Here is a 7,635-nt window from a genome sequence, read left to right as displayed (position 1 = left end):
TTATTGCTAAAAACTCTTGCAAAATATCATGATTCTTCTCCATGGGGGTTAATTCAACAAACAAAAAAGCACAATAAATGGGACAGATCTGGAGACTTAACTCACTGAATCAAAACAGTGTCAATGCCACTGTTAGAAATTTCTCCTATTTTATAGAGTAAATAATATCTGGGTAAAGAGAAATAAGGGCAGAGAAGAAAATTACTTTTATTTAGATAGAGCTATCTTGGGAAGCTGGAAACCATTATAAAATAGATCCTTAGTAAATACTAGAATACTTGCCACTAAGATTGCAAAATACTAGTAAACCCAAGAGAAACTTTCACCTCTTTTAGGCACTATGTATGTCTTCTAGAAGATTCAATTTATAAGACTTGAGAAGAAAGAACACACCCTCAATAAGTCAATGGTTCCCTGCATCAATGTACAGTTTTCAAACTTGGTCTCTGAAGTATAGGAAGCTCATGTACATCAGATAAATTCCTATTTTGTTGCACAAGTTTCAGAACATTCCAGAGACAGATAACCACTAAGAAAAACCATAGGCACCTCAGACAGAAACTGTTGGAAGATTGTAGAAGGATTACATATGGATTGAAAGATTCTGTATATGAACCATAAACATCCACTTTTCTGCACACTTCTGTAGCTTTCCTGGGTCACATTGAAAAGATTGAAATGTTTTCAAAATCTAGGTTAAAAAATAATAACACAAGCCTTTAACAGTCCTTTCAGTGGGAACAAATGTCCATCTGTTATTGGTAGCTGACTAAAGGTACAGAAATATTTTTATTTACTAACTACTCAAAGTTCTTTATAAAACATGAACACTGCTAACAGACAATGAGATTTACATAGTAGGTCTTCTTATAGACATGCTCATGGCATCTCTAATTTATGCCCAGGCAGTAAATGTTTCATTAAATTGAATTGGGATGCAGGTTAAAGCTTCATGCAACAATGTATCGACAGTATTATACAGGGCTTATGCTCTTACTTCTCCCTGTATAAAACAGTGATGCTTCCTCTCCCCCACCCCTAGACAACCTGATTTACTTGGTATGAGGTGTGACCTGATATTTGTATTTTTTAACATTCCCAAGATGATTCTAATATGAAGCAGAGGTGGGAAATCACTGTGCTAGACTGATTGGTCTTAAACTCCTATATGACTGTGCCATTCTTCTGTTTACAATGCCATATAGCTTGTTTTAATAAAATAGTCCAAATTCTCCAACACTGCATCTAAGGTCTTTCAAATCAGACTATTTGTCATCACTCTGGCCTCACCTCTCACTCCCCCTACTCCGACCTTAGTTCTTAACAACCAACACACATTGTCTACCTTTTGGTGACTGTTTTCCTATAATGAAGGCAAAGATTACTTTAGCTCAGAATAATTGGGAAGATTTTGTTTATCATGTGGAAGCCAACTGATAATAAGCTCACTTCTTGGAAGGACATTTTAAAAAGATTCTACAGTTGAGCATAAAACTTGTACTATCCCTTCCTTCTCATCCCTTCAGCACCCCTAACACTAGAACAATCATAATAAACTATTGCTATCTAGAAAGGCACAATGGAAAGCTTCTGGATTTCAGTAAAGGTGTACCTCTCACGTCCTTGTGTTAGTTTTGGGAGTTCTTTACATTTTATGATCTAGCCCCAACCATCCCAGAATCCAGGTGTTACAATGCCAGCAACTTGGATCCATGTGCATACTTACCCCATATTCTGACATCTTATATCACAAATCCTTTGTTGTGTAAATATTATACAATCGATCAAAGGGTCTCTCCCACTAAATTAGTGAAAACAATAAGGATTTAAACAAATTCCCTCATGGCATAGAAGAAAAAAGTGCAGGATGTAGAGAGTTATTTTTCATCATAAAAGCCCCTAACCAAGAGAATAAAATTAAATCCTAGAACCAATCTTAAAGTCCATATACTGTATGATTCTAATTCTATGACATTGTGGGAAAGGCAAAACTATGGAGAGAGTAAAAAGATAAGTGGTTTCTGGGGGTTGGGGGTGGGAGAGGGAGAAATATATAGAAAAAGCACAGGGGATTATTAGGGCAGTGAAAAAAATATTATATTCTGTATGGTAGATATTTGACATTATGCATTTTTTCAAAACCCATCAAACTGTAAAATATAAAAGTGAACCCTAATATAAAGATTTCAGTTAATAAAAATGTATCAGTATTGGTTCATTGATAATAGCAAGTTTACATGCTAAGAAGAAAAAAAGAGGGGGAGGAGGAGGAAGAGGAAGATCAGAAGGAGAAGAAGAAAAAGGATAAGGGAAATTGTATGGAAGGGAGCAGTGGTAAGAAGTAGAATATGGGAACTGTCTGTACTTTCTGCTCAATTTTTCTTTAAACCTAAAAATTCTCTTTAAAAAGTCTATTAATTATGAAAAAAAAAAAAAAAGAAATACATTGTTGACTCAGCTTCAAGCCAAAACGGAATAAAAAAGAACCAGATTTATCTTCCTACTGGAAATAACTATACAGAGTGAAGTAAGCCAGAAGGAAAAACACCAATACAGTATACTAACGCATATATATGGAATTTAGAAAGATGGTAACAATAACCCTGTGTACGAGACAGCAAAAGAGACACTGATGTATAGAACAGTCTTATGGACTCTATGGGAGAGGGAGAGGGTGGGAAGATTTGGGAGAATGGCATTGAAACATGTAAAATATCATGTATGAAACGAGATGCCAGTCCAGGTTCGGTGCAAGATACTGGATGCTTGGGGCTAGTGCACTGGGATGACCCAGAGGGATGGTATGGGGAGGGAGGAGGGAGGAGGGTTCAGGATGGGGAACACATGTATACCTGTGGAGGATTCATTTTGATATTTGGCAAAACTAATACAATTATGTAAAGTTTAAAAATAAAATAAAATTAAAAAAATAAATAAATAAATAACTAGAAAAAAAAATTATGACACTTCAAGACACTGGACATCAGGCAATGAAGGAGGATGATCCATGAGATACGGGAGAAAGAAAAAGAAGCATTGTTAGACAGTGAAAGCTTGTTAGCTTGTTGCCTGGAGAGAGTTCCTAGGCCTTGGTTCAAAGAAAGGGAATGCAAATGGAGCCTTGTGGTTTTCCTGAGTAGAGGAGATGAAACCAGTTTCTGGAGAGGAACAGGCAGCTAGAGCTCTCCAGAGAGAAAACATCAGGAAAGTGCAAACTCCAGAGTGAATCTTCAGGTAAGATTTCATCAGTTAATGAGTGTGAGGAAGTCACACAGTCTGGAGAGTACCAATCAGAAAGTTGAAGGGATCCAATTTCCAGAGTTTACATAAACCAAGCATAGTTTTTCTTCGTAAGAGCCTAAGTGAAAACTCCCATCATTCACAAAGCTCAGAAGGTTCTTTATCAGTAGAATAGCAACTTAGTCCTACACTAACACTGCTCTGACATGGTCTAATAAAGTTTTAAAACAAGCCAGAAAGGAGTAGCCTATTAGTAAGTAACTTAACTACATCCCAAACTAAAGCAAACAATATTTAAAGGAATGAAAAAAAGAACACAAAGCCACGATGTTTGGTATTCAATAAAAATTTACCAGGAATGATAAAATGAAAGCAAAAAAATCAATCAGAAACAACCCTGGAGGAGTTGAAAGAATTAGTAAATCAGCTAATAAGAGTTAATATTCAAGAAGATAGCAGAAATACTCAGCATTATAAGTAGAGACATAAAAGATATTAAAGAGACCAATACCAAACATTTAGAGACTAAAAATGCAATGTCAGGAATGAAAAATACAGTGGATGGCATAGATAACAGATGAATCATTGGAGAACAATTTATCAATAAACTCAAATATGTAGCAATAGAAAAACTCAAAATGAAATAGAGGGGGAAAATGATGCTTTAAGTGATCACTGGTGAACACTAATATACATACAACTGGTATCCCCCAAAGAGAGGACAGAACAGAAAAATATTTGAGGAAATAAGGCTGCAAATTTTTGAAATGTGAATACTCTGACCTACAGACTCAAGAAGTATAATAAAGGAGGAGAAAGGAGAAGAGTAGGAGAAGGAGGAGGAGTAAGAGAAAAATACACACCAAGATCCCTTAAAATCAAGTGTTTAAAATCAGTAATAAACGGAAAACACTGCCAACATTCAAGTAAAAAAAGATACTTTGTGTGGAGAATAAAAAATAAGAATGAAAGAAGACATTATAAGCCATGCAAGATAAAAAGACAGTGAATAGCAAGAAGGAAAATAAAAATCAAAACAAAACAAAAAAAACCCTTTTCAACCTATAATCCTACAGCTTTCAAAAATGAAGACAAAATAAAAATCTATTCAGACATTAGAACGCTAAAAGGGTTAGTCAGCACTGGATCTGTACTATAAGAAACAGTGCAGTTAGCCCTTCAGAAAACGGAAAAATAATACCAGATGCAAATATGAATCTACACAAAGGATACTGGAAAGAGTAACAGCACGTGTTAATCTTTTAACTTTTTTTCATTGTCTAAATATCTTTAAAAGTGATATGACTCCTTTAAGTAAAATATCAATACACTTTCCAGTTTACACTTAAAGTTTACTACAATTAAAATGTACAACAATATTATGACAAAAGACAAGATGGGACAAGTGAAGTACACTACGACAAAATTCATATACTGTATATGAAGTGGTATAATTATCACTTGAATGTACATCGTGACAATTTAAATATGCAAGTATGTATGCCATAAATTTTAAAGCAGCCACTAACATAAAATAAGCAATGGTTATAGCCAATGAAAAACCAAAGAAGATTCAATGTAATCATAGAAAAACAAGTAATACCAAAGGAGACAAAAAAAGAGATAAAAAGGAATAAAAAAACAAATGGGATAAATGGGGGAAAAAATAGCAAAATGTCAGACTGAAAATCAACCACATCAATATTCAGATTAAATGTAAATAATCTAAATACATTTTTGAATGCATAAATTGTCAGCCTGGATGAAAAAATAAGAATAAACTATGTATTGCCTAAAAAATTTACCTATTAAATATAAAAACATGAATATGGTAAAAGAAATAGAATGGAAAATGACATATCATGCTAACAATTATAAAAGAAAGTTTGAGTGTTATATTAGTATAGACAAGTATATTTAAGAGAAAAAGAACATTAACAGGGATAAAGAGTATCATTTCATAATTTAAAATTAATCAGTAAACCAAGAGAACATAATAAATGCACATTTTTATGAACTGAAATTAAAATTTCATTAAGCACAACCTGAATAAACTATAAGGAGAAACAGAAAAATATAGTCAGAGATTTCCCTCCTGCACTGGTGGTGGGAATGTAAATTTGGGGAGATACCACAGAAAACAGTATGCTGCTAAGTCACTTCAGTCGTGTCCGACTCTGTGCGACCCCATAGATGGCAGCCCACCAGGCTCCCCCGTCCAGGGGATTCTCCAGGCAAGAACACTGGAGTGGCTTGCCATTTCCTTCTCCAGTGCATGAAAGTGAAAAGTGAAAGTGAAGTCGCTCAGTCGCGTCTGACTCTTAGCAACCCCATGGACTGCAGTGTACCAGCCTCCTCTGTCCATGGGATTTTCCAGGCAAGAGTACTGGAGTGGGGTGCCATTGCCTTCTCTGGGAGAACAGAATGGAGATTCCTTTAAAAAACTAAGAACAGTTACAATATGATCCAGAAATCCTATCCCTGAGCATATATACAGAGAACACCATAATTTGAAAAGATACATGCACTCCAGTGTTCACTGCAGCACTGTTTACAATAGCCAAGACATGGAAGCAACCTCAACATCCACTGACAGGGGAATTGAAAAAGAAGATGTGGTACATATACACAGTGGAATATTACTCAGCCATAAAAAAGACTGAAATAATGCAATTTGTAGCGATTTTGTGGATGAACATAGAAATTATCTATTTGTGATAAGTCAGACAAAGACAAATATCACACACCACTTATATGTGAAACCTAAAAAACAGACACAAATGAACTTGTTTACAAAACATAAACAGAATCACAGACTAAGGTAACAAACTTAGGCTTACCAAAGAGGAAAGGGAGTGGGGATACTGAAGGTCTGGGATTAACATACACACACTGTGTGCATGTGTGTTAAGTTGCTTCAGTCATGTCTGATTCTTTGTGACCCTATGGATGTTTGCTCACCAGGCTCCTCGGTCTATAGAATTCTCCATGCAAGAACACTGGAGTGGGTTGCCAGTTCCTCCTCCAAGGGATCTTCTCAACCCAGGGGTCAAACCTGCAGCTCCCTATGTCTCCTGCATTGGTAGGTGGGTTCTTTACCCCTAGCATCACCTGAGAAGTCTCAACATATACACACTACTATACATAAAGTAGATAATCAACAAGGACCTACTGTACAGCATCAGGAATTCTACTTAATAACCTGTGATACATGGGAAAAGATCCTGGAAAAGAATAGATATATGTATGTGTATAACCGAATCATATTACTATATACCTGAAACCAATGCTGGGCTGGAGGAAGCACAAGCTGGAATCAAGATTGCCGGGAGAAATATCAATAACCTCAGATATGCAGATGACACCACCCTTATGGCAGAAAGTGAAGAGGAACTAAAGAGCCTCTTGATGAAAGTGAAAGAGGAAAGTGAAAGCTCAACATTCAGAAAATGAAGATCATGGCATCCGGTTCCATCATTTCATGGCAGATAGGTGGGCAAACAGTGGAAACAGTGGCTGACTTTATTTTTCTGGGCTCCAAAATCACTGCAGATGGTGATTGCAGCCATGAAATTAAAAGATGCTTACTCCTTGGAAGGAGAGTTATGACCAACCTAGACAGCATATTAAAAATCAGAGACATTACTTTGCCAACAAAGGTCTGTCTAGTCAAGGCTATCGTTTTTCCAGTCGTCATGTATGGATGTGAGAGTTGGACTATAAAGAAAGCTGAGCGCTGAAGAATTGATGCTTTTGAACTGTGGTGTTGGAGAAGACTCTTGAGAGTCCCTTGGACTGCAAGGAGATCCAACCAGTCCATCCTAAAGGAGATCAGTCCTGGGTGTTCATTGGAAGGACTGATGTTGAAGCTGAAACTGCAATACTTTGGCTGCCTCATGTGAAGAGCTGACTCATTTGAAAAGACCCTGATGCTGGAAAAGATTGAGGGCAAGAGGAGAAGGGGACAACAGAGGATGAGATGGTTGGATGGCATCACCAACTCGATGGACGTGTGTTTGGGTGGACTCCAGGAATTGGTGATGGACAGGGAGACCTGGCATGCTGTGGTTCATGGGGTCTCAAGAGTCGGACACAACTGAGCAACTGAACTGAACTGAAACCAATGCAATGTAAATCAACTATACTCCAAAATAAATTTTTTAGTAAAAAAGATTTCAACTCTTACCTTCTCAAAAGTTGTTAAAACAAAGGGAAATCAGTAATAATACAGGAGACATAGACAATACTGTTGACCAACTTGATCTAATTGATGTTTATAGCACACTCAACAGTACCAGAATATGCAATCTGCTCAATTGCACATTGAAAATGTAACTAGATAGACCTTCTTCTGGGCAATAAACAAGACTAATTTTTTTTTAAAGGAAACTTAAA

The sequence above is a fragment of the Bos taurus genome, chromosome 4 (assembly GCF_002263795.3).
Source record: "Bos taurus isolate L1 Dominette 01449 registration number 42190680 breed Hereford chromosome 4, ARS-UCD2.0, whole genome shotgun sequence".
Taxonomy (NCBI): Eukaryota; Metazoa; Chordata; class Mammalia; order Artiodactyla; family Bovidae; genus Bos; species Bos taurus.
The sequence above is the reverse complement of the archived record's forward strand: the minus strand, read 5'-3'. Positions refer to the sequence as shown.